The following is a 27,804-nucleotide window of genomic DNA, read 5'->3' on the forward strand; positions in this document are numbered from 1 at the left end:
ACAGGGGCATGACACAGACTTATCTTAAACCTAATTAGATCATGATAATAGCTTTAGGGCCTCGGTGATGAATGGTTGGCCTGTGGATCGGAACCCTTTCTTCCGTTTTAGGTTGCGCACAGTGGTTCGGCCTTAGATTTGCAAAACAGATAGAGCCCAAATATTAGTATGGTAAGATTTGTGTCAGATTAAAAGTAAAGGCTTTGTATGGGTCTAGTAATGATCTCATCATTTACCTGTTGTTTTTGTGTTGGCATGTCTGTTGGCATTCCATCTGCCCTCTGTAAAGTGCACACCACCCTTACCAGTATCGTCTCCCATGACATAAGAGATTCCATAAACACCCTGAAACCCTGGAGGGTAAACCCGATTCACTGTGTATTAGTGATGGGTCATTCTTCCTTTTCATTCTCCTTTAAAGCCACGGCTTCTCTTCTGAGCCTCCGCCCTGTAGCGCTAGACAGCCAGCCCAACGTTTTCCCAACCCTCCCTCACCTTGCTTTCCCAACCGCCATCCACTTCAACGTTCCACGTTTCATTCTTTTTTTTTTTTAAATATTATAAAACATTCCATTCCTCTTGGGGGGAAAACTTTTCCCCTCAGTTTCAGCTGGGTCATGACGAGTTAATGTTGCTAGGCGACATCTATCTTTTTCCAACACCTTGAGGGCATTTTTAAATGGAGGAATTTGGTCATTAAGTGACATTAACCTCATTAGAAAACAGTCTTTAACTGCTCTGAGATGAAATTGATTTACAGCTGCCATTTCCACTACTGCTCTCGATCAATTGTTAAACTATCCTTTTTATGGGCCCTCACTCCGCTCTGTGCCTTTTCTCTCCCTCCCACTCCTTGTATTAATACCAGGTATGTACTCCAATAAAGGAGGGGGTAACTCTTTTTATGCCACTGTGGTGTAATGTGAAAAATCCCCTACATAAGTGAGCCTCTCCCAGGCGCTCACAATAGAGGAATATGATCTGGCTGAGACGGGCATGTTGGCGCGGTGAATCTATACGCTCCGTTTGTGTGGCTAAATGTCAGCGCTGAGCCTCTCTGCTCCTGACAGCTCAGGTTTATGTGGCCGTTTAAGCCCAACCCGCACGCTGTATTTCTTTGACAAATCAATAACCCTACCATTTCTGTGCACCATCCGGACCCTCCATCTGGGAGAATTGACCCGCGCGGATAGAGTGATCCCGCCATCCTTTCACCGCACTTTTGACACATAAATAAAATATGTGTCCTTTTTTTTGGTCTCAATTGGCCACAGTGTTGATGGTGAGGAATATGGTGCAGGTCACATGGTAGCATCGAGGGGGAGACTGGAGCTAGGAGTCGGGTGGCTGCTATCGCTCACTGGCGCCCCACAAAATCCCCGGAACTTTCCAGCAACGCATTTATTAGAGTGAATGAGTCCATTCTAAAGAATGGCATTACAAAATAATGTGATCGCTAAATTATTTAAGCATTTTTTTTGCCATAATGCTTCACTTCATAACCACAGAACTATGTACACCCTCTCACACACACACACACACACACACTGAATTATAGCACATCCATTTAATGTCCTCGTCCAAATTTAGAAAAGGAAAAGATGAGAGAAGGTGGGGGGCGGTGCAGAGAAGGTGGGGGGCGGTGCAGAGAAGGTGGGGGGTGGTGCAGAGAAGGTGGGGGGGTTGTGCAGAGACGTCGGGGGGGTGGTGCAGAGAAGGTGGGGGGCGGTGCAGAGAAGTCGGGGGGGTGGTGCCGAGAAGTCGGGGGGGTGGTGCCGAGAAGTCGGGGGGGTGGTGCAGAGAAGGTGGGGGGCGGTACAGAGAAGGTGGGAGGGGTGGTGAAGAGAAGGTGGGGGGCGGTGCAGAGAAGGTGGGGGGCGGTGCAGAGAAGGTGGGGGGGTGGTGCAGAGAAGGTGGGGGGCGGTACAGAGAAGGTGGGGGGGTGGTGCAGAGAAGGTGGGGGGGCGGTGCAGAGAAGGTGGGGGGGCGGTACAGAGAAGGTGGGGGGGCGGTACAGAGAAGGTGGGGGGCGGTGCAGAGAAGGTGGGGGGGTGGTGCAGAGAAGGTGCGGGGGGGGTGCAGAGAAGGTGGGGGGCGGTGCAGAGAAGGTGGGGAGGTGGTGCAGAGAAGGTGGGGGCGGTGCAGAGCAGGTGGGGGGCGGTACAGAGAAGGTGGGGGGGTGGTGCAGAGCAGGTGGGGGGCGGTGCAGAGAAGGGGGGGTGGTGGTGCAGAGAACAGGGGGGGTGGTGCTAACTCCATCACGCGACTACATTTAGGTGTCAGGCTCCTCTAGCATCCTGACTTTAATATAAATAGATATAAATCAACATGCTGGGCCCTGTGTTTTACCCGCTATCAACAGATGAGCGCTACATATTCACCCCACACCTCCTCAACATACGTAAGGGGTGACGTTAAAGGCATTTTCTGCGGCCGGGTTAGAAATAGCTGCTAGGTGAACTAACCTTGGTGTGGCATGCCAGGGGCCCCACCTCCAGAGTGTCCACTGCTGCCCTGGCACTCTCCCCCTGTGACCTGCCTCCTGGCTGGGTTGCTGCAGTCCTGTGTGCCCCCACCACCACCACCACCCAGGCTCAGCTCAGGGCTGCTGCCACACACAGCCCCTCTAGTCAGATCCTCTGGTGCCTAATTAGGGAGGAGGGATGGCGGAATGGAGGGATGGAGGGAAGGAGAGCCAGCTTGGACTTTAAGAGACTAACCCACCTCTGCCATAACGGAGCACTTATGGGATTAAAGGGGCATTAGCATTGATATGCCCATGTAGGCCGTCTGTATATTTATATAGGGCCAGATGATGCAAACTGAGAGGCAGCCACGACAACTGTTGTCTGTGCACTGATCATTATCATAATCACCTTCATCATCATCATGTTCATCATCATCACCCCACACAGATTGCATCATGGGAATAACTGTGTGGTGCCACCAGACGTGTGGGGCTTATTCCATGTGAGCGACACTCTCTTTCCCCCCTCCCTCTCCCTCTCTCTCTCTCTCTCACTCTCTCACTCGCTCTACCCCTCTCCGTCTACCCCCTCTCCTTCCCTCACACTTGCTCTCTCTCTCTCCCTATCTATCGCTCTCCCTCTCTTAACCCCCTCTCCTCCCCCCCACCCCCTCTCTCTAAATGCCTGACTCACTCCAGAGTCTCAGACAGACTGTGACGCTCTGCTTAGCTCTGGTCTGTTCTACTCTGGGTCCTGCAAGGAAATTGCTGAGCTCACAGCCTCCCCCCCCCCCCCCTCTTCTCTCACCCCACCCCTGAAGGATTTCCCCTATTAAGAGGGAGAGCCGATGTGAAGGACCTAGAGGAGGAAAAGGTGAGTCTACTGTACAGTAATAACCCCAGTACACAATCGCTCCTCTTCTCTGTTATCTATCTGTCTGAATCTCTCCATTGACTGATCCATTTATGAGGACATAAAAAAAAAAGGACTTTTCAACTGTAACCTTCCAGTCTTGGTCCCCGTACGGTCCCAGGGAGAACATTTCACTCATGCACATACAACATGCAGAAAATATTCATCACACGGAGTGCATATTAAAGTCGGTAAATAACATTGTGACAGTTTGTTATTTACAACCTACAAGCTTTTTTCCCCCGGAAATGTAATCAGACATTAGTAAATATGCTGACTCAGAAAGGCTGTTTTCGCCAACTGTTTATTGGTTACTCTCCACTTATTTATGTGCGTCCTACTAAACAAAGACCTCCCAGCAAAACAAGAACAACAGTGTTAAACGTTGTCGAGTGTTTGATCTTGACATGTCTAAGTGACCACAGCTATCCCAACTACAGAGGGCTGGATGAATGTTGTGGTCAGAGGCAAATGCTGTGTGTGCCATGTTGAGATATACTAAAACTCTGTCCCATATCGTTTGGCTTCGAAACGGTTTCATTTCGATTGTCACTGCTTGAAGCCAGACACTTGAGACAAAAAAGGGAATACAAAAAAAAAAGCTGTGTCTCAAATACACATGATCCTTAAATGGAGTAGGATCAATTCTGGAGCATAGCATATGAGAAGGGAAAAATACATATGCGGGGGGGGGGGGGTCTTTTGATGTAAAGTGTTGACAGCTGTGCTTGGTTCTGGGAGTGCGGGGGTCGGAGTGTGGTTTGACTCCGGGGTCAGGTGCCCCACCCCCACCCCCACCGCCCGCCACAGCTGCCCCTTGCTAAATGGAAACGAGATGTGATATTGTTCTGTTCTAGTCATCACGGCCATCTGATGTCAATTTCACACAGTGGTGGGACCCTCCACAAGCTGGTCCATACCACCAACCACACTAGTAATAAACAAAACCAAGATAGGAACACACACACACACACACCCTTCCTCTCTGTGTCTCGCTATCTCTCGCTGTCTCTCTCTCTCTCTCTGTCCTCTATCTCTTCCTTTCCCTCTGTTACAGTCTCCCGATCTATCTCTCTCTCCCTCCCCCTCTACCCACACTGGGATAAGTCATGAGGAAATGAATGCCCATGTTTTGTGTGACCACCTGTTGATTCTGGATACAAGTCTAAGAACCCAGTAAGGGTTAACCCTCTTTGGGGAGCGAGCGGGGGAGGTTGTTGGCACCCCAGTCAGAAACGTGCCCCCACGAGTGGCAGGCTGGCTCAGACCGTCCGGGCTTGGTGGGACAGGAGCCCACTCCTGGACCGCTCCACATCTCCCCCAAATCCTCCAGTCGCTCCAAAGGGAGTCAGCAGGCTGCCCCTCCATTACACCCCCCCCCCCCCCATTCGCCCCTATCCTATCCCAACTAGGACATCATTGTCTCGGTCAATTTCTATGAATCTATCTACATTTGGAAGGACTTACTGTATGAAACCACAATGTTCTCGAATTCTGCACGATCACCAACACGAGTAGACAATTATCCGTGAAAAAAAACAAAATAAATATAACATTTGATATGATAGCATATTTCATTTATATTTTTAACCCATTGCCTGAAGGTTTGATGACTGAACGTGATGTCTGGAACCACCCGGCAACATTGTGCGTCTAAAATGACAAACGATTGCTGTGCACTTGAAGCACACAAGTCCCTCACTCCGATCGAACACAAGCCACGAGCGAACAATGGAGGCGGGGGAAGCAGCGTTGTGTTACCTGTGGCGTGAGAAGACTCTAGCATGTCCAAATCACCTCACACACCACCATCTTGCCACCACTCATCAAACTCACACAAAGTCATAAGACCGAAAATAGGAAACCATTCTCACTAAAAACCTTCATAATCATCTCCTGAGAGAAAATAGCGATCTTCTCTTTCAACTGAAAAAGGACAAATATTTTAAGAGGCAATGAATTTGGTGGAGCTGAATAGGATGTTGGTACATGTTTTACTAAAGGAAATATAATGGCATACTATTATTAGATCACATTAATCATGACTGTGCCAAAGGCACTGACAGCAGCACTGAAAAGGATTGAAAATGTTGGTAATGGATATAAATTACCCATTGTGTGATAAAAGGATTTTTTCACTAAGAAGGTAGGGATAAAACAGAAAACCTCTGAATACATGTGTATAAAATATTGAATAATACAGGTTATCGGAGTGGGATTAACATTTTAAGGGAATCAGATAGTAATAGTGCGAGAATTAAAAGTGGATTAAATCCATCCGGTTAGAGAGGAGAGAGTGGCGATGTAGGAGAGTTGTTTTGACAGAGGTCTGTCAGTTGGCACGGCGATAATGAGTCACATCTCTCTTATACGGTTATTTATTGCCGACTTGGCTCGCAAACAAAAGATCAATAATTTTGAGCAAATCTAATGTTGTCCCTGGCGCTAATGTGGTCATCCATCACATCTGCCATCTTTATGTGGGAGATGGACTGAATTTGTGTTTATTTGAGATCAAATGCAATTACAGCATATAGCTTTAATAACATCTCAGCCCCCCTGTGAATATGTGTGGGTTTTTGATCATGTGTATGCATATACAGTAGGCTTGTGAGATGTGTCACATATGTGTAAATTATAATATATTTACTGACATAAGACGTGTTCTAAACATTTTTCCACATCAATCTTCATTTCTTTCCACAGTCCCACATTTTGAAATATGAAGTGTGTCAACAGTCCATCCCCCACAAGACGGCAAGCACACAAACATCCCTTCACACAAAAACACACATAGCACGGCCAGTCCCCCATTGAGACAACACAGAGCTAGTGAGGAGATCCCTCACTGACAACAAGCCCTGGGTGAGCCAGCTTAAGTCCACCTGGGCTCTGTCTGACTGTCAGCCTCTCAGAGTGAGGTATGAGTCTGGCGAATGACAGACAGAGGTCATCTGTCACAGAGGATCCCTCCTGCCTAGGTGTTGTCCCACGGCAGGCACACCTCCGGAGAGGGGCAGGACCCTCGCAGGTAGACTAATAAGCCCAGGCAGAAGACACAGGGAGAGGCCCCACAGAGCCCCATAGCACCTCCTCACACGACATCCCTCTCCCACCGTCACAGGCGCAGGACACTAACCTGACAACCTGCCCTGCGCTTGATGTCTGGTGTACACCACGAGCCAAATGGAAGCCATTTAAACTGGTATAGTCCCTAAAAAAAATGAATCAATTCAAATTGTAGATAGGTGTTGGTTTTGAAATGACTGGGGAATATGGAAATGTCAGTTGGGTCCAATTTCTCAGTCTCACCTCTATATGGTATAAAAGAAATACAGTAAGCATGTTCCTCACCTAAAGTGTTTTCTTTGGGTGTTCTAATTGACATCCGTAGATCACTGGAAAAGCAAACAACAGAGAGAGAGAGAGAGAGAGAGAGAGAGAGAGAGGAGAGAGAGAGAGAGAGAGAGAGAGAGAGACAGTGTTAATGACACACCAACAGACTCGTCTCCAAGAGCAGCATCATAAATATCGCACAAACAGGAAATCATTAGCACCACAGATAAAAACAGATCAGGATCTCAGTTCAATACAATCAAATACATCCTGTCTATCGCATTACAAGAAAACACCGAGAGAGAATAAAACTTGAGAAACATGGGTTGGCATCATCTTAGGGATTTAGAGGTTAGTTAGTAAATAGTAAAGACGGATTGAACGATAAACTAGGAAATGTATGACTATACAGTAATCGAGAAATAGGCTAGTCTACAGCCTAGACTACAGACATCGCACCCAAAAGTCCCTCATAGTGAGCTCCAGAGTTTTGCCAGGGGATTTCATGAAACTAAACAGTATGTCAAAGATCCCTACAACATAAGATGTCTCCCCTAAACACCACTGTCATGTTCCCTTCGCTTTCCTTTCTTCCCTTCTCAGACACGACTTTGGGTAGAGGAAAGAAGTTCTCCCTGAGCGTTTTTTTAAGATGTCATTTTTAAACATACATATCAAAGCTCCAGAAAGACGGATGTTTTTCTTCTGTGTCTCTGCTCTAGTACAATGTGGCTTTGAATAGAGAAGGAACTCAAAGACGTTCTGAGATCTCTTTGCAACCCACATCCTTGGGCCGACTGGCAATACATCATTTGTATTGATGCAATATTAAATTTCAATATCACATGTCAAAAGGTACAAAATGATAGATCATAGCCTAACTAAATGAATTATTAAAGGGGTGTGCTGGCTGTGCTATCGGCTTCTCTTACAATCAACTGTGTCTGAAAAGTACAGTTTGACACTGGCAGCATTTCAACGTTGTTTTTTTTTACTCCTAGTTTTCTTTTCTCTCTCTTAAGTTTTGGATCAATCAAATTGTATTTGTCACATGCGCCGAATACAACAGGTGTAGACCTTACAGTTAAATGCTTACCTACAAGCCCTTAACCAACAATGCAGTCTTAAGAAAAATGAGTGTTATGTAAAAAATAGATCATAAAAAATAACAAAAATGTTTTAAATAAAAGTAACAAATAATTAAAGAGCAGCAGTAAAATAACAGTAGTAAGGCTATATACAGGGGGCACCGGCACAGAGTCAATGTGCGGGGGCACCGGTCAGCTGAGGCAATTGAGGTAGTATGCACATGTAGGTAGAGTTAAAGTGACTATGCATAGATAACAAACAGAGAGCAGCAGCAGCGTAAAAGGGGGGGGGGGGGCAATGAAAAAATAGTCTGGGTAGCCATTTGATTAGCTCTTCAAGAGTCTTATGGCTTGGGGGTAGAAGCTGTTAAGAAGCCTTTTAGACCTAGACTTGGCTCTCCGGTACCGCTTGTCGTGCAACAGCAGAGAGAACAGTCTATGACTAGGGTGGCTGGAGTCTTTGACAAATTTTAGGGCCTTCCTCTGACACCGCCTGGTATAGAGGTCCAGGATGGCAGGATACTGGGCCCCAGAAATTTTAGAGCCTTCCTCTGACACTGCCTGGTATAGAGGTCCTGGATGGCCGGAAGCTTGGCCCCAGTGATGTACTGGGCCGTACGCACTACCCTCTGTAGTGCCTTTGCGGTCGGAGGCCGAACAGTTGCCATGATGCAACCAGGTAGGATGCTCTCGATGGCACAGCTGTAGAACATTTTGAGGATCTGAGGACCCATGCCAAATCTTTTCAGTCTCCTGAGGGGGAATAGGCTTTGTCGTGCCCTCTTCACGACTGTCTTGGTGTGTTTAGACCATGATAGTTTGTTGGTGATGTGGACACCAAGGAACCCGAAGCTCTCGATGCAACCTGCTCCACTACAGCCCTGTCAATGAGAATGGGGTTGTGCTTGGTCCTCCTTTTCCTGTAGTCCACAATCATCTCCTTTGTCTTGATCACGGTGAAGGAGAGGCTGTTGTCCTGGCACCACACTGTAACGAATCTGGATTTGTGTCACCTAAAAATGTCAGAAAATCCAAAACCCCATGAGCACTACTAACAATAATCAGACCTTTCCAGTTAGTAAGTTTCCGAAGTACTACATTTGTTGCTAAAGAATGAAGAGCAGGATTGATATAATGACATATTTTGAGTGGTCTGATTTGTGTTTTCTTTAAAATACATTATGTCCCTGGAGCTTTATCTCTCTATTTCCCCTGGTAAGACCTTGAAACCCTTTTTTTAGATTTGCCCATATTACACATGGCCTCCATTCTAGGTCAAATCTGTATCAGAAGTTCATGCATTTACAACAGAAGCCATGTGGAACAGTTCAGAGCTTGTGATTCTACAAGGGAGCCAGAGAGGACAGAGGGGCTGAACCTCTTATGATCCTTATACTTTAAAGAGTTAGAACAAGGGAATAAAAGATAAAGAAGAGTTAACGATACATTTAAAGGAGTATTATGGTCAGGGAAAATACTAGTGGCACACTGACACCCAAAGATATAGTACATCACAGTTAGTATATTCAGTGGTGTGTATTTACCAAGAAAAATAAATCATATATACAGTATATATAATAATGTATCTTTCGTCTCTTGTGTTTCATCATTTTCCTCAAATTCGCAAAAGGCTGAATGTATCTCACCAGAGAAAGCATCTGAGCGAGCGAAACAGTGCCCATCTGTCTCTGTATGTTTAGCCCATATATCTAATGCTGTCTGATTAAAAAGAGTATGACATTGTTGCCACCTGTAGCATTGAATGAAAGGGAAGCCAGCAAGCATTTGGCCTCCCTTTATACATTTTTATATAAAATAATAGCCAGTCAGCGTTGAGCTACACTAGGTGAACTCAACTGTGAATGGTCCTGGTACACCAAAAATAAGTGTCAAGGGAAGCCAGTTTGGATTTGGTTTCACACCAATCACATCAAAAGCAAAACGTCATTAACAGCAAAACTTGAATTGTTGCATCTCGTTATGACGTTGACCTCCGGTGGCTTGCTGGCTAGCTAAAATTGTCCCTTTCCTAAATTAAATGGACGGAGATAGGGATTTGGACTTGTGGTTTTACTTAATTCTCTCTACTGGACAATGATTATAATGACAATTCTGATCCAACCATAAATTCATACTATATAATGTATGAATGTATAATATGTATAATGTATAATGTATATAATGTTAACTAGTTGGCTCATCATTGCCCATGAAAGGAAGTTAGGCAAGCGAGCAAAGCTAAAAAGCGTGTACTGTATGAGTCATAGACTGTTTCATCAACATGAAAGCGAGGAGGATGGCATTGGCGTTTCAATACAACTAGGGTGAGTCAACATGTTTTTTCTACTTGCACGAACGCACGCACACACACACACACACACAAGCACACGGACACACACACACAGAATCAGAACCATGGACAACCACATTATATTTAGCTTAAGTTGATTGGACTAAATCATTTTTTGGTATCTTTTAGTTGTCACTGTATTAGCATAAGCATAGGTGATTTGATGATGCTGAAATTGAAATGGTGCTGGAATAGCTCCTGTTTTCTTTGCGACTTGCGGTAACTCTCCATGGTTCTAAATAAATAGCTGGTTTGGCTGAAAATGTTGGAAACATTAACTTGCTTGACCATGCTCTAGGTTATGTAACTGTTTGTTACATGCAATATGTTTTGTGGAGTTCACCAGACAGAGGTTGCTCTCTGGTTTTGTGATTAAACAAAGGTGTGGTTGAATTTATTCTGCCACCGTATCTTCTTATTGTCTCGGCCTTTAGGCCTATATATCACGGTGGGAAGGGATATGAACTAACAGTTTATAGAACAAGGAACACAATTATCACAACACATAGGTTGTAATCTGCCTTTTTAGTGTTGGGGGTGACAATGACATCATAACCTCTGAATGTTTTAATTGGAGGGTCCAGATTGTTGTACTGGTGACCCCGCAGAAGTCATGGCCACCATTAGCGTCCAGATCGCATGCTAACAAACAGAATTTGTGCATGTTAGCTGGCGAAAATTCAATTTGAGCTCTTTGTCTGCCTGATGCCTTGCCCTAACGATGGTCTCTTTTTTTTTCTTAAACAACAGAACACAGAGGAGTCGTTAGGACCCTCTCTTCATTACTTCAAAAAACCAATCATTAGACACCAGAGTATATACGTAATTAGAAAATCACTTCCTTTGCAATCCTGGCTAAGTAGTTTACATACTGTAATTACAGGGACAAAATCAATTTTTAATCATTTCACTGATTGGGCTCATCAGCTCAGTAGGAACATTGTATCCTGCTTGTTGTGCGAAAGCAACATCTGGGCTAAAACAATTACCCTTTTGTGTTCCAAAACTATTCAGAAACAGGCTTTCTGCAGCACCCGATGACTGTCATGTAGCCTGACTGCAGCCATCTCTCCCTGCCCTTGACTTGAGCATGGAGGATCGCGTTTAAAGCCTTATAAATCAATACTCTATAATAAGCTGCTCTTGAGAAAAAGCAGCATATTGCTTTTTTAACACCTTTAGTTTTTTCTTCCTGTTGTTGTCGGTGGTGATGTTTTTTGTTGCTGCTTTTCACACAATAAAAAGAGAAAAATATTTGGTTTTTCCCAGAACAAATATCCCCTTTCTAATATGTGTTCTATTCAGCTTACAATTAGAGTATTGTTTAAATCTCATGTTCACAAAGCAAATCTGTGACTTTATGATAATTACTGTTGTTACAGAGTATAAACGAAGTAGAGAGACTGGATGAGTACTTTCAACGTTTGGTTAGGTGAGAAAATAATCTGACGTATCAAACTTCAAACAAATGTCTTCCTGATATGTTTCGCCCTTCAGTGACTAATAAAATGCTTTGTATTCCGGCCTGCAAGATGCAGGATCGATCCACATTAGTCTCAACTCTCCTTTCGCTCACTTTGAAAACGGAGGAAATCAGATTTTGGAAAAAAGAAAATGAGTTAATGCATTGATCAGTCTCGGTGTATGCAAATCACATTTGCTTCAATTTTTTTTACTGATCAATAGGGTTAATTAAGAGATTCATTTTTAACTGCACTTTGGAATCCTGCTTGAGTCGTCGACCTCAGAAATCATCCCGCTGTCCCTCCGTATCCATGGAAATGAAAGGCGCGTAAGAGGGGCCATAAATCTGAAAATCCAATTTGACCATGAGCACGGGCGCAACAGTAAAATATGAAAGCAAAGACAGCTCACAGGTAGATCATCAGTTATATGCCAGTGAGGCAACATTTTAAAAAGTTTATACACATGCTTTTTCACTAAAGGCAGGGCCATCCAAAAATAATGTGGTGAGTAGGCTAGTTTCAGGGTCGTCCACAGGTTGTACTTTGACCGCGGTTATGGCTGACATTGATCAAAGAAAAGTTGCCGCTATTGGTGGCCTGGCTCCCAATGAGTATGGGTGCCATGTGTGGTAGTGAGAGTACCAGCAGCGGTAGTAGTGGCGGTAAAAGAGATTAATAATGGACGCTTTTTACAATTATTATTATTCCCAAAATGCACTTTTGTGATTTGCTTTGAAGGGGGGAAGCGCTGGGAAGATCAGCCCGCGAAAGGGGGGGGGCGCTCATTTGGAGAGCTTTTCCAATTATACAATTAGTCAGGAATGTAGGGCAGCAGCCTCTGTGTTCCGATCACTCCGACCCTGGAAAGCAAGAGCCTTTTTCTTCCTCGCTGGTCGTGTACAATAAAAAGAAATAATAATAAATAAAAAAAAACACATATCCGAGGCCTGGGCCCCAGCGAAAGTCCGGGTGTACGCCGCGTAGGCGCATCCCAAAAGAGCGAAACGAACAAATGGTGACCTTATTCGTGCCGATTGCGTGCGAGCGACCAATGCAATACACTCTATGCTCATAGACAAAGTCAAGGGGTCAGGGTTTTCTGTTTAACTACCGCTCTTTGAGTTGAAAGGCTTTTTGTGCATTTTCTTCCCCTATCGGTACAGTGTGTTGTGGGTTGATTGGGTGGCTTTGGCAAAGGACACCAACAAGTCCTAATTGTGCATGTGAATCTCATTTATTTATTTATTTTTTGAGGGTGAAGAGATTTTAATTTGATCCTTTTTCCTTTTGATTGTCCTCACCCTAAGCCTGGTACTAAGTGTACTAGTTTAATATTTTCAAAACCCCACAAAAAACAACTAAGTACCATCTGTTTCCCTGTGGATTTTCTGTAATCTTTCTTTACTGATTACAGTGATGACTACACGACCCTCTTCAATAATTATCCTGCAATAAAAAAAAAAAGCTAAATAATTATTATCATTATAACTCCTTATCAAGGCTGTCGCTCCTTCAACTAATTCTTATCCAAAGTGTCAGAGACAAAATGTGTCCCTTGGATGCCAATCATTTCTTATTTCTAACAGCAGGATGTATTCTCACAACAGTGACAGGCTGAGCTAACTGAATCCATCCAAAGGCTCTGGTGGAAAAAGTCCCCTCATACGGATCAAACTGCTACAGGCTAACCCATAAACGAACCCTTTATGCTGTCTCAACGTCCCTAAATGATTCAAATAGACTCAACATTCCTCTTTTACATGATGTCTATGGAACGTCAGTAGCACATACTGGAGGAGAGAGAGTAGGTGTGTTGAGAAGTATGGTACGTGTTTATGGAATCCCCTTTAGTCCCTGTACTTGTGATGGCCCAGATATCATTTGGAGAAAGCCTGAAGGTTGCGTGCATGTATGCCTTGTGTGAGAATTAGTGTGAGAATGCGTCAGAGAGAGCATGTGTTTGTGATGTATCCAATATGACTGAGATCTGTCTCACGTACCTCTGATGCTGCACAAGCCAAAAGACTGACTCGCTATTTTATATTTGATTTATACATCTCAGCAGGCAAATGCAGTCCAAACACCAGCGACAATTACCAAGGCTGTTACACTGTTACAACATAGCACACGTTTGAAATATGTAATTCAATGTAATCTAAGAGTGAAATACCTTTGAATTGCTCTATTTAAAAAAATATATATATACATGATGAACTAAATAGATCTATATTTTCAAATGATAAAAAGTATAGCATCATTGGTGTATTAAGGCTGTCTGATAATTTGACATGGGAGTCCTGCGGGGTATATAAGACAGCTGTCCTATAATTCAAGCTCAAACAGTAGAATATTTTTTCAATAAATGTTATAGAATTTCCCAGCTTCAAGAGAAAAGGTTTCCATTGATTAGCACTTTACAAGCAATCTATTTTTACAAACCGGCTTGACCTCTCTCACCGGACGAGGGTCTACTATGAATTAAAAGAAAAAGAAAGTGTTGTCAATAATTCCAGGGAAGGGATTGTGGGCAAGGAAAAGGGAGAATATGCAAGAAAACAAAATGTATAGAGTGAGAAAGAGAAAATGGGCGTTGAGAAAAGAGATGGTGTGAAAAACATAGAGAGGACAGACACGATCTAACCTATACATCGTGACTGTAAAGGAGAGAGAATACATATTTTGAGATGATGGCGAGGAGGACATTGCAAACTGCTGGCAGACCCCGTCAGCCGAGCCCTGATGCAGACAGATCCTTCACCCTCTATGTCACATGATCTACCATCAGTCTCAGAGATGGGGATATATCGCCACCAGCTCCAGAAATAATGGGTGCACCTGTTTACCGTGTCACCTCTGTTTGCTAATTGTCTCCTTGAGCTACATTGGGGAAGTAAATGCGTCTCGGCTTTTGACAGGCGGGCGTTTATTTAGAAATCACATTACTTCCAGCGCAATTGTTCTTTTTTTGGGGGGGGGGGGGGTCTAGGAAAGTTAAATGAGAGTGCTGTGCTACAGATTTCACTTCCTGATTAGGGGGGTGACAGCGCTGAGCTGAAAAGTTCACATCCACTTGTTCAATTCCCCCCCCAGAACCATGCCAGAGAGGAGGGAGAGTGTGACAGACATCTTTAATATCCTGCTCTTTACGTGATCAATCGGAGTGCCACTGATCCATACCTGCAGTACTGCCACCTCACCGACGTAGCTCAGGAAGAACACAGACAGGTTTGCAGAGGGGGGGGGGGGGGGAGACAAGCGCCTGTAAACAAAGCAGACAAACCAGGAAATTCAGTGCCGGTGCTATTGAAGTTAGACAAGAGTGCACAATAGCGACAGAGAAAACAACACCAAAATACCCATTACAGTAAATACTTTCCAAACATTTGATCCTTTTCATAAAATTCTGAAGGACTGCAAGCACAGTAGTATAAGTACAGTAGCACAAGTACAGTCATTACATAGAGAAGCCTAAATGAAATGAAAGTGTTGTTATAACGACAGTAACAACAGGTGTGGTCCATGGCACATGGTATTGAAAAAAAGACTGAGAAGGGTTGCATTTACATTTGATAATCGAAACAGAGGCTAGGTCCTCCAAAACGACATGCGCTACAAAACGTGAAACAAACCTTCAGCGCACAGAATGTTACCCAATCCAGTTTTTAAAAGGCCTGCCGCTTCACACAAGACAAATAATCAGGTCGGCATAAGCTATGTGAACTACACGGCCTGCCCTCCCTCTAAAGCGGCGCGTAACCCAGTGAGTGGGTTTGGGTGTAGGCCTCACATCGAGTCAGAGTGAGTAGGGCTGGGGCAGGAGCTGGGGCTGAGGCTGGGGAAGGAGCTGGGGCTGAAGCTGGGGAAGGAGCTGGGGCTGAAGCTGGGGAAGGAGCTGGGGCTGAAGCTGGGACAGGAGCTGGGGCTGAAGCTGGGGAAGGAGCTGGGGCAGGAGCTGGGGGAGGAGCTGGGGCTGAGGCTGGGGCAGGAGCTGGGGCTGAAGCTGGGTCAGGAGCCGGGGAAGGAGCTGGGGGAGGAGCTGGGGCTGAGGCTGGGGCAGGAGCTGGGGCTGAAGCTGGGGAAGGAGCTGGGGCTGAAGCTGGGACTGAGGCTGGGGAAGGAGCTGGGACTGAGGCTGGGGAAGGAGCTGGGGATGAAGCTGGGGAAGGAGCTGGGGCTGAAGCTGGGTCAGGAGCTGGGTCAGGAGCTGGGGAAGGAGCTGGGGTTGAAGCTGGGGGAGGAGCTGGGGTTGAAGCTGGGTAGGAAGCTGGGGCTGAAGCTGGGTCAGGAGCTGGGGCTGAAGCTGGGGAGGGGCTGGGGATGAGGCTGGGGGAGGAGCTGGGGCTGAAGCTGGGTAAGAAGCTGGGGCTGAAGCTGGGGGAGGAGCTGGGGCTGAAGCTGGGGTAGAAGCTGGGACTGAAGCATCGGGTGGGGGGAGCTAGGGCAGGAGCTGAAGCTGAGACAGGAGCTGGGGCTGAAGCTGAGACACGAGCTGGGGCTGAAGCTGAGACAGGAGCTGGGGCTGAAGCTGAGACAGGGGCTGGGGCTGAAGCTAGGCCTGGGGCTGAAGCTGGAGAGGAGCTGGGGCTGAAGCTGGGGGGGGGTCACAGATGTGGTTCTCAAAGAAGGCCAACCCAGGAGCCTGTAAAGGGAATTCTAATCACCACTAGTATTTCAATAGTAAAACCAAGAGGAAAACACACACACACACACACACACACACACACACACACACACACACACACACACACACACACACACACACACACACACACACACAAAGGCACACTTGCCTTAAGTCACGTTCTAAATTGGCTCCCAGGAGCATTTTCCCTACCTTGTTCACCAAAGACATTGTGTATGTTTTCTGAGTGCTTAGCATATGCCGGGTAACATGAGATCTCTGCGCACACTCACATTGTTTCCAGAAGTTGCGGTATTTTCTCCTTTAAGTATTTCCCATCAGGAGCTTAATTAAATTCAAAACAGTTCACATATATCTATTATGCTGGATTGCACAAGCCGCCCACCCTGCAAGCCTCGATAGAGACGCAAGACCGGGAGCAACAAAAAAGGAGAGGATTAAAAAGAAAGAAAACAGTAACAAAACAGAGAGAGGAAACTCCTGTTCTCAGACTCCTGTGTGTCACGGATGAGACTTTGCTACTCTGGGGTCTTTCAGATGTTCTTTTGAGTGTTGAGTTGGGGACTTGGGTAGGTCACCTCTCCTGTCTTAGAAAGAGTCAGCTCAACAGTCATGGTGTACCCAATAGTTGATACTAGAGGGTAGTGGTGTGGTCAACGATGGTGTGAGATTTCGGGCCATACGGTAAAAAGGCCCATGACCAACATTATGGAAGGGGTGAAGGACTTTAAGCAGCTTCTGCCTCACTAGATCTCCAGGATGTATAGATAGAGCATGCAGGAAATACAATTTTTTTTTTTTAGACAGGATAACCTTTGCTGTGTTTACCCTGTTAAACATTGTGTTCTTTTAATGCTAGCTTGATACACAGGGGGTGAAAACAATGTATATAGCACATGCAGTGTTTAAGCAGGGGAATGACAGTCAAGAGCAGACAAGTCTGGTTTTTACACACACTACACACACCCATTCCCCTTCCCAATACTACACCAGCCTGGCAGACGAAGTTCACATTTTAACTGAAAATATTCCTTGCCTCCAATAGTCCAATGTAATTCATTTTCCATCTCTGTTCATTAATCATTGTTAAAATTAGTGATCCATTTCTTCCACTCTGCCATCTGCACTCAGCTTCGTTACAAACATGACACCTTCCCGCATAATAAAAGCTGACAGCAACGAGGATGCCTTTCCAAATAGCTTTTTGCATATGTGCACCTCTACAACTAATGCTGTTGTCAGACAAAAGTAGGTTATTTAAGGAGCGCTCCTGCTAGAACAATCACACACACACACAGATAGACACACACCACACACACACACACACACACACACACACACACACACACACACACACACACACACACACACACACACATGCACAGATAGACACACACACACGCACAGATAGACACACACACACACACACACACACACACACATGCACAGATAGACACACACACACACGCACAGATAGACACACACAAGCGCACACACACACACACACACACACACACACGCATGGCTAGACAGATATAGAGACCCACACATATCCATGTCTCCCAGGTATATACTGTATACACAATTTGATATAAACCAAATCAAACACACACAACCAGATGTGCCTAATCTTGAATGGAATGTGGTAAATCCTGAATCCTGATAATGAATCTCCACATTTTCACTATAGAAAGTGAAGTTATGAAATCAGAGATTGGGAAACATTAACAATCACCAGAGAGACAACAATGGGCCCGTTGTTGTTCTTCATGTGCTGTTTAAGTAGGCAAGATTTTATTCCAACTTAGAAAGATTAGTACTCTGTTGTTCTTTTCTACTTTCTTTTACACATACAGATCTTAAGAGGGATACAGTGTGTGTGTGTGTGTGTGTGTGTGTGTGTGTGTGTGTGTGTGTGTGTGTGTGTGTGTGTGTGTGTGTGTGTGTGTGTGTGTGTGTGTGTGTGATAATCTGAAACACGGTTCAGACTAACTATTGTTGACTATTTGATACCAGAACATTCTCATTGGATATTTCCGTTTAATACAATGAATACAAGGTGACATAGTACAGTCCTTTGTTCTCTGTAAGTATGTTCTCTGTAAGTATGCACTGATGAGAGTATACTAGCATGTATGCTTATGTCAATGTGTGTGTGTGTGTGTTTGTGTGTGTGCGTGTGCATAAGTGGTGTGTGTGTGTGTGTGTGTGTGTGTGTGTGTGTGTGTGTGTGTGTGTGTGTGTGTGTGTGTGTGTGTGTGCGTGTGTGAAGTAGGAGAAGTTTGTGTGTGTGTGTGTGTGTGTGTGTGTGTGTGTGTAAGGAAGTGTCTCAGTTGGCTGAAACAGAGATCCAGACAGTGGAGCTGCTTGGCTGAGGAGAGCAGAGTCCTATAATGAGCCGCATGGGCCAGATGATGCCCATCGCAGGTCACACAAGCCCCACACAATCCCCCCAATATCCAGTCCAGAAGCCTCTGTTTGCCTTCCCCAGGACGGGGCTCTGCTCCCCCCAGTCCTCCCTGGTCCCCCCTTAACGCCTGTCAGCCCCCCAGATCTGCCGTACGGCCTCCCTGATGAGGTGTCGCTGGAAGCCCCAGGCACACCACATTAATCTATATAATGCCCTCAAAGAGTGGGCTTTTTCACACTGCTAACTGCCAAGGCCTACGAGGGGCAGGGGGCTGCGCCATGGTTCAGCTGTTCGCCCAACTGGCGTCCGCACACACACATACAAGAACACACACACATACTGACGCTTTGCCTATAGGCTCCGATTGACTCAAACAAAAGTGTACCTTCATCAAATGGCTAGCAGAAACCCCTGCAATCTTAGGAGGGTTGGACTTTTCAGGCAGACAACGAATAGAAAAGAAGCTAAATCATCTTGACATTCACCAACGTGGAGCCCAAGAGAAAGCCACGGCTTCAGTTATTTCTCCCATCCACTAATTTGGTTCTCCTTAACCCCCCACACCCCTGCTGAACATACACACATGCACGTTTAATTTCAGGTTCTCAGCACATCTGAATTACAGAAAACTGACGAAGGATGGAGGCCAGGCCCCTCCGGACTGATTAGCATCATTTAAGAAAGCGTTCCATTTTGCTCGGCTCAGCGACCGCCCAGCCTACAAGATGGGTGGCCTTTCAGCATTAGAAGTCAATATGGAGTAAACTCGTTTGAATTGAACATGGAGGAAAACCACTCCAGCGTCTGGGCCACTGCATTTTTTTTTGAAGTCTTCATATATTCGTTCAACGACCTAACTGAGTTCGAAAGTAGCATATGCACATAAAATGAGAGGACAAATAATGACAATTTTAAATGTATAAAGTAATAAGACAGAACACATTTTTTTGCCTCTAAATTATATTAAGCCATGCAAATGGTTTAAAATTTTGTAAAGCTTTTCAGAAAATCCTACTTATGGTTGCCATTCTGTGCCAAGAAGTTCATCTGGCCTGTAAATTTAAGCATGGATTACAAATATTCAAATCATGAGCTTACTGTTCAAATAAACATTTCCAACAGGGAAAAAGTTGCAAGGCATACACTTTCAACATAATTCCTCCTCTGGTATCGTCCTCCCCTCGCTCCTAATAAAACAAAAAGAACAAAAAATACAAAACAATGAAAGGAGTTAAAAGTTCGTCTTTTCATTTACCGTCCGACTGAATAAACACCCCTGATGAAATCTAATTCATGTAATTGTAACCACCTATACAATCACAGTTTGGCGGTCTTGGTTATGTCCTGATATCCTGGGTGGGAGAATAGGGCAAGTTATTACAGTTTAAAGGGGGGGAATTTTTTTTTTTTTTTTAAAGAACGAAGATTAAAAAAAAAAAAAAAAGTCTTAAGCCAGTCAGCTGCTCGCCACATGGTAGAAACAATAGGGACTGAAGTCACAATGAGTTCAGCTTTGGTTTCCTAATCACTTCATTTAGAAAGGACCCATCTCATTGGAGAGCGCTGTGTCACTGCAAGGGGACTAACCAGTTATTAGGGCAGACAGTGCGGCGTCACTAAAGGAAGGGCACACTAAACCTGACCCACAGAGATCTTGACCTTGACCCCTCCAATGTCTTGTTTTTCACCCAGCTTGGGTGAGATGGACCCGGTCAGGGTAGGACCTAGGCAATTGTAATGACAGACTGTGTTACTCTGGGATTAAAACAGCCCCGGCTCTCACCGAGTGCTGCATTAAAGTCTTCCACATAGCAAAATTACAAACAGATGCAACTCAAGTACCTGCAAATAATCTGCCAAGACCAATTTCAAAAGGGAGATTTCAAAATATGTGGAAGTCATTAGGACGAATATTATTTTTGTGAGGAGCAGGCAACCAGGAGTGGCTCCACAAGCAGATGGCTGCTGCTTTTATTTAAGAAGAAAGGTCCAATGTATCATTCCTCCATAAATGAAGATACATAACGTAGTATGACACAATTCCATGCAAAATATTCACGTTTCAAAGGCAACAAAAGAAAGTTAAATGTCCTTTTTAGTTTCGCAACACAATCTTTCATCTTCTTTGAGACTTCTTTGTGGCTTTTCAGAGAAGATATGAAATAAGACAGAGAGATCTAACGGTGTTGTGCATTAAAGGTAAAATTATGAAAAGCCTCTTTCTCCTAAAGAAGAAATATTTCTTAGGTCTAATTTGCAACTGCTGCTGTTGTTATTTTTCAGTTGAAGAGAGGGTATCAGAAGTTCTAGGCTCGTCATTGTAGCTTTAAAGCACTGTAACACAGCATTTTCCAATTAAAGATGACTTCAGCACCATGCACTGCAAAAAACTTCATTAGAATGTACATCAAACTGACAACAAATACTATTCTGTGTGCAAGAAATGAACAAGGCGTCATCAAAACGCACATTTTTATCACATTTATTTCTTGTAGCAGATGAAATCTTAATATCAAATACAATTTGATTACAAAGCGGTAAGGTTAGTGCTCTTAAGTGGAATATAGTGACAGTTTGATTCCCCCCCAAAAAGTAGTGCTGTCCTTGAAACAATAAGCATTCAATCAAATTCTTCATGATTGTAACAGTAGGAAGCGTTTTAGGCTTTCCACCCATAACAAACATGCTTTGTTCTCCTGTTATGAGAGAGAGGGACACAATCAAGTGCGTGAGAACGCCGGGAATGCGGAATTTTCGAGCGATTCCACTCCCTCTCCTCTCCCTTTTGGGTCGCCCATATTATTTGCTTCCTGTCTCATTGTAGCTGGCAAAAGAAAATGCTGTAATTGAGCAGTACAGAACATGTGCCCTCCCTGCTCGAAGATGACAGATGGATTATAAAAACTTCAAAGCCAAGCATTTGGAGCACCAGGGGAGAGATGGTAGGTATTTGAACTATCATTCTTTACCCAGGAGACAATGGCTGCCTGACATGGTGTATACATCAAGGAATAGTGGAACCACACAGACATAATCTTCCCCCTTATCCACCCCCCCCCCCCCCTCTCTCTCTTACTGCTATATATTTAACATCCTGTTATGAGCAACTTTCAGCCAAGCATAAGAGCACACGTTAGCGTAAGAGAGGAGCAGGCTTACACGTACACGTACAGGAGGTAGCAAAGAAAGAAATTGCTGTATTCTATCAGTTAACCACCTATTTTTTAGAATGTTGTTCAACTTGACTGTATGTTGCCATCAGTGTCTTGTCTTAATAATAATGAACACACAGAGGGTAGGGACAGTTTTAAACCCACGCAAGGACATCATGATAAACAGGCCTGTAAGAATGTAAGCCACTGTAACCGAAGCGGGATAGTGGGTGGTGATTTCTAGAATCATCTTCTAAGCATGATTTAGGAAAACGGCCATCTGTTGGTCTTCCTTAAAGCACGGAGGCCACCTTTAATAATATAAGGACAAGATGTGAGTTGGCCATAGACGGAGGTGAACTGGAAAGACTTTAAGAGACACACAATCATAAGAGAGAGAGAGCTACAGAGAACTGATGCTATCTGCAATTGTCCCTTCGTTCACACACGCAAACGCGGTCCTGAAACTCTTCAACAAACACATACCCACACACAGCCTCCACCCTTCTCTCTCTCTCTCTATCTAACGCACGCACACACACGCACACAGTGGGTCATATGGAAGCTAATTACTGTTGACCTCCACAGTCACACCGTTTAACCCCAGTCCCTGGCATAGTGACCCTGTCTAAATTAGCCAGGCCTAACTCTGGAAACCAGACCTTCCTCAATCCCTTAAGTCCTACTCTGGTACTCGTCACACAAGGGTTCCACCACGATACACAGTTTAGAGTTTAGATCATCAAAGTCCCCCAGGTGGTGAACTATTCCTTACGGAAATCCTATAGGTTCAGAGTAGTAACAGTCTGGAAAGACTGTCTTGGTCACATCCACATGAAGGTTTATTCCCACAAATGTTAGTTTACTACAAACAGACATAGCTTTAGAAAGCGTGCACTCAAAACGCAGGGAGACGTCTGTAGAAGTCTGTCTGTCAGTCAATCAGGATTTTGTTGAGCGGTTAACATTGAGCCTCCAGTGCGCAGTGTTCTAACTAAGGCTGCTGTCCTCTGACCTCTTGTGACCTGGATGTGACTCCCCGTTTGACCTTGGGGGGGGGGGGGGGCGGCGAGGTTCTCCACTCTCTAGCCTCTGCCAATGAGCTCATTATGCAGCCCTCCCTCCATGTGGTCACCTTTTCAGCGTCCATCAGGATTTCCAATCTAATCCCTCTGGATCATCCCATCAATGCTAAGGGTGTTTATGTGTAATGGATTCCATCTGCCCCCCCCCCCCCCCCTCCAATCCTCCCACACCACCCCCTCCCTCTTGTCTTTTCAACTTAGCCCTTTATTCATTAAATCAGTCAGTCATTTCATTGCTTTTCCAACAACATGAATGGTGATGTTGTATGCTTGAAGTCATGTTTACTGTGTTCAGGTTCTGGAATATAATAATGGTAACATTTTAGGACCGTTAGGGTCTTCTGACTCTTGGACTGGTTTCCGAAATAGTTACGTGTGCAAATTCTCTCGAGGATTAAACGAGACAATTCTTTGGGAAGGCAATCCATCACAAATGTGTTGCATTGTTGACATGTCCTAAATAAATACAGTATGAAGGTATAATAAATACAATGGTACGCTCCTCTCTTTACGCTTCCTATTCCTCTTTCCCGACACCCAGCAGCATGGGTAAGCAGATGCACCGTTCCTCCCTCATCCTCATTACTAACTAACTACGCTGTTTGATTAAAAGCGTGTGAGAAAAAAAGAAAAAGAAACAGGCCGAACCTCCATAATTAAGATCCCTTCACAGATTACCTCTGACAACAAAAGCGTGGAGAGCGGCCGCCTGCAGCCGGGGAAATTGGATGAAAAAGAGAGTGAGGACGGGCCTGACCCCTCTCGGCTCCATGCTAGTACCGGCCTTGCCTGGATCAAATGTGCTCCCCAGCAGGAGAGGGACTCCCACCGGACATGATCCAGGGCCTGGGGGCTACAGTACGGACGCCACAGCTACATGACCCATATCAAAGTTCCTCAGGCATTGTACTATAGCTACAAAGCACGCACAAGCTTCAGCGTATCACACAAACATACACACACATTCATACAGTGTGTACAAACCTTTGGATTCCGTCCTCATACCGTCTGCTAAAGATAAATACAATTGGAAATGTCACAAAATGAAATCCCACTGTGTCGCTATCATGAACGCAGAATGACTAACACCGATCCACACTACCTAAGCACCTTATAATCAGCCGGCTTTGAAAACGATAGCCAACGTCTGCTATTACCTAGCTACAGTACAGTAATTGTACTGTTACGGTTCATTCCAGATTTCATACATGTGATTCCCCATGTTGCCATACTCCAGCTAGTCTGGGCGTCCACTCACTAACACGTTCCCCGTTAAGCACCCCGCCCAAGGGGACCAAGAGCAGCTTCCCTCACCTGAGCCTTTCAACCTACGACCCGATGGTCAGAGATCCATCTCCCTACCCGCCGCTCCACACTGACGCCCATTATCCTGTGGGTCCTTTGCCTCCGCCTCAGAGCGGGAGGCCATTAATATAATCACAGGGATCTAGTGTGTGCTGGAGAGCCCCGAGGCTACAGCAATCAGAGGAAAGTGAGAGAGAGAAAGCGAGAGAAATAACTCCACCCAAATCTCCGGAAAACGTTCGGCGCTGAAACGGATGGGTCCAGAAAGTCATGATCGCCACTGGGGGGGTTGCTGAAGTTAGCGTTTTAACAAGAGACCTCCCAAGATGCCAGGGTTGGGGAATAACACATGAATCTTCTCTACAACCTAGGCTGTGCCTGGTTGATCTAACGATGACTGGTCACAGAACCATCATCATGCAAATTTAAACAGAGAAGATATTTCATTGCACTAATGATGATGCCCCCCCCCACATAGAAAGCCTTTGACTATCAACACCAGGCAAGTTCACCACTCTAACAAGGACATCATCTGTGTGGTCATCATTAGCTTAATCTCCCAGATGATGAGGTGGCTAGATGGGGAAGACAGCGTGAAGAACTGTGGAACTGTAGGAACTTGTGATTGGTCCTCACGCCAGGCCATTGGAGGTCTGTGGGTACAACCCAATCATTAGATAGACAACACAAAGAATTGTCGGAAACCACCTGACCACAGAGAGGCTAATGCATGAAGGGACCGGTTGTGAGGCCCCTTGTGCAGAGGTCAGGGTGAGCTGAGCTTCAACTCAAAACGAAAGTTGCTCCGTTCAACTTTGGAGCCATGGTAGCTGGGCCACTCTTTTTAGAGGCACATAGTGAACGGATGACTAACCTTCACGGGTGAACTCTTTCCCACTCACTCTCTAAGCCCGTCATTGTGTTCTGTAACCATGAACATGGATACATGGATATTTCTTCCAAAACAACTTGGTTTCTCTTGTGGAGCAATTTTTCTTCAAAGTCCTTTGTTTATCGCAAACTCTAGTGGAGGATGGGCCTGTGAGTGGAGCGAGGATAGTGTTGCCCACACGGCTCCTGCCTGATCCACACTGACAGTCCTATTTACTAAAACAGGAGAAAGTCTACCAGACTCTGGCCCAGCACTTCCACTTAGCTTTCTCCCCATTACAACGATTGGTGCGAACGACATAACAAAGAGATGAAACAGAGAAGGGAGAGGAGAAAACAACGCCTCGTGATCAAAAAGAAAAAGAAGAAGAACACAAAAGACGGGAGGAGAGAAAAAAAGACTGATTTAGGAAAATCATCAGAAATTGCGGGAGATCTGTTAAGGGTTTGCTGCAGCAGGGCTACGAGCACAACTTAACACTTAAAAGGGGTATAAAAGAAGCTACGTGCCAGGGGAATTCTCTCCAAAAGCCCTTTTAAATTCACCTTGGTAATAACGCAGATAAATAAAGAGAAATTCCCCAAAGTAAATACTATTTAGCTCACACCTTGAGCTGCAGTTTTTAAAGTGGTTCACACAGGACTGACAGCTCTCCCCACACAATGCCTGTTTTCCTGTTTTTAAAACACCAGGTGGGAACTACTGATTGTGTGTGTGTGTGTGTGTGTGTGTGTCTGTGTGTGCGTGTGTATGTATGTGTGTGTGTGCATGTTTGCGTGTGCATGTGTGTGTGTGCGTGTGTGCGGCTGGATGGGTGGGTGTGCGTGCGTGCATGCGTGTGCGAGCAGTCATAGGACCAAATTTAAGTCCATCAGTCATAGGACCAAATTTAAGTCCATCAGTCATAGGACCAAATTTAAGTCCATCAGTCATAGGACCAAATTTAAGTCCATCAGTCATAGGACCAAATTTAAGTCCAGCAGTCATAGGACCAAATTTAAGTCCAGCAGTCATAGGACCAAATTTAAGTCCAGCAGTCATAGGACCAAATTTAAGTCCAGCAGTCATAGGACCAAATTTAAGTCCAGCAGTCATAGGACCAAATTTAAGTCCAGCAGTCATAGGACCAAATTTAAGTCCAGCAGTCATAGGACCAAATTTAAGTCCAGCAGTCATAGGACCAAATGTAAGTCCATCAGTCATAGGACCAAATTTAAGTCCAGCAGTCATAGGACCAAATTTAAGTCCAGCAGTCATAGGACCAAATTTAAGTCCAGCAGTCATAGGACCAAATTTAAGTCCATCAGTCATAGGACCAAATACCCAATGAGAGACTTTCCCAGAGCCTTCTAAAAGAGCCCTTCTTTGGTGACACTCGCAGCAAACATTTATTTTGGGGGGGGGGGGGGGGGGGGGAACGAGTACCTCCCAGCTTTTGGACAAGCAGAGCATGTCATAAATATACGAATAAGCCTATATTCAATACTTGCGAGAAGAAGGGAAAAAAAGCCATCCTGCTCCCTCTTGTGTTACCGTTGACCAGAAGATGTGGCCAGCGAGCACCAACCTTCACAAAAGAGCATGTGTTCAAAGCTGGGAATGCTAATTTTCCTTTTAGGCCTACATATTTACTTTAGCATAAATGGAAAACCGTAATATGGTTTTAGTGCATCTCAGGGGGAAAGTTGTGTTTTTAAAATGCAGACTAATGCTCTCAGTTTTAAGCGTTGTAAAAAGGCAGACGGCATATACACGGCATCGAATGAATCTGTGTTCATAAAGTGTAATACGCAAATAAAGAGCTACCTTGCAACCGTATTCCCTCATGCTCCTCAAATACGCATCCATAGAGTGCAACAGATAAATCAGCGGCTTATTCCAAGACAACTATTTGAAATGATAGACCAAAAATACAGCAGGCCTTCACATTGAAGCTTGATTGGGAGTTCCAGTATATTTTGTGCGAGCTGACATTATACCTCTCTGTTTGACTCCAACTGGCCATTATTACAACTGTCCCCTAGCCTAATAGAGGTGTGCAGACAGGCCCACATTTTACGGACTTTTTATCAAGCCACATTTATCAACACTGCCACGGAGATCTCCAGAAGCTTGTTCAAAAGCAGTCCAGAGACATGGCTAAGTACATCATCCCCTCCTCACTGTCTCGCTCTCTTTATTCCCCCCTCTCTCTCGCCCTCACTCTCTCAGTGCAGCTCTTCCCTCTCTCCTTCTTTAACTCTCACTCTCTCTCTCTCAGGTTAGGAGACACTAATTCACAGGGCCTGATCCGTCTCCGAGTCTGGAGACGCCAATGCTATCATTATCAGCCAATTCAGCCAGCCGTTAAATGGTGGAATCAGGAGACATTTGCTCCCCTCCACTATCGCTGTGACATCATTACCGAGAGATTCAACAGCGGGAGCGCCCGGTCCACGGGGGGGGGGGGGGGCAGGGAGACAATACAGCAACTCAGGCCCAGGCATCTCCTCAAGGAATTACACGAGAGGGGGGTCTGGGAGGGGGTGCTGAGGGTCTAATACAATACAAGTCCACCTGGGAGAACAAACTGCACCAGCCTGAAACTCCCCCATGAGCACACTGGCAGCAGAGGAAGAGAGATAAAAAGAGAATGATGGGGAGGGAAAGAAAGATAGGGGGGGTCTTCTGCACACCGTGGGTAAATGGCAGCTCAATG

The 27,804-nt window shown here is 45.1% G+C and overlaps 1 protein-coding gene across 5 annotated transcripts in view; it reads right to left on the reverse strand.

The window, feature by feature from the left end:
• Positions 1-27,804, reverse strand: part of LOC106587166 (zinc finger protein 536) — a 180,279-nt gene that overhangs the window by 146,126 nt on the left and 6,349 nt on the right. For all 5 annotated transcript variants that reach the window (XM_082969411.1, XM_045708867.2, XM_082969410.1 and 2 more), the window contains exons 2-3: positions 14,798-14,879; positions 6,735-6,778 (exon numbers count right to left, since the gene is read on the reverse strand). The gene's annotated coding sequence lies outside the window, so the exon portion shown is untranslated. The remainder of the gene's footprint in view (positions 1-6,734; positions 6,779-14,797; positions 14,880-27,804) is intronic.

The sequence above is a fragment of the Salmo salar genome, chromosome 26 (genome assembly GCF_965601325.2).
Source record: "Salmo salar chromosome 26, fSalSal1, whole genome shotgun sequence".
Classification (NCBI taxonomy): Eukaryota; Metazoa; Chordata; class Actinopteri; order Salmoniformes; family Salmonidae; genus Salmo; species Salmo salar.